The sequence below is a fragment of the Gadus chalcogrammus genome, unplaced genomic scaffold (genome assembly GCF_026213295.1).
Source record: "Gadus chalcogrammus isolate NIFS_2021 unplaced genomic scaffold, NIFS_Gcha_1.0 GACHA067, whole genome shotgun sequence".
Taxonomy (NCBI): domain Eukaryota; kingdom Metazoa; phylum Chordata; class Actinopteri; order Gadiformes; family Gadidae; genus Gadus; species Gadus chalcogrammus.
In genome coordinates this window covers 43,866-44,314 of record NW_026613502.1, presented here as the reverse complement: position 1 = coordinate 44,314, position 449 = coordinate 43,866, and the positions used below count along the sequence as shown (strand labels likewise).

Genomic DNA, 449 nt, shown 5'->3' with positions numbered 1-449 from the left:
TCCACTCAAAGTATGAAAATAATAAACAAAACATCCAGCAGACTAGTGGATTTTGATAATCTAGGCCTTGCACATGACATTTCTGAAAATAAAACCACCCACCAGTGGCCACCAGATGGAGCCGTCCGTTTTGATCCTCGATCCTTTTGGATCGATCCCAGTGTTGAGGGATAGGGACTTTGGGGGGTCATGAGCCATTCCCAGGCGGTCACCCATCCAAGTACTAACCAGGCCGGACCCTGCTTAGCCTCCGAGATCAGACGAGATCGGGCGTGCTCAGGGTGGTATCATTCATAGCTATTATTTCTTTAGAACAACATGATCAGGGGAGAGCGCGAACGCAGTCCCCCACTACCAGAAATTATGCAATCGAGATTCCCACATTTGGGGAATTCGCACGGGTCAGCAACAGCCTCAGTGCAATGGCTGAGCCTCGCTATGGGTGAACC

The 449-nt window shown here is 49.9% G+C and overlaps 1 pseudogene; it reads right to left on the bottom strand.

Moving 5' to 3' along the window:
* Positions 1-323: 323 nt before the first annotated feature.
* Positions 324-449, bottom strand: LOC130378137 (U1 spliceosomal RNA; annotated as a pseudogene).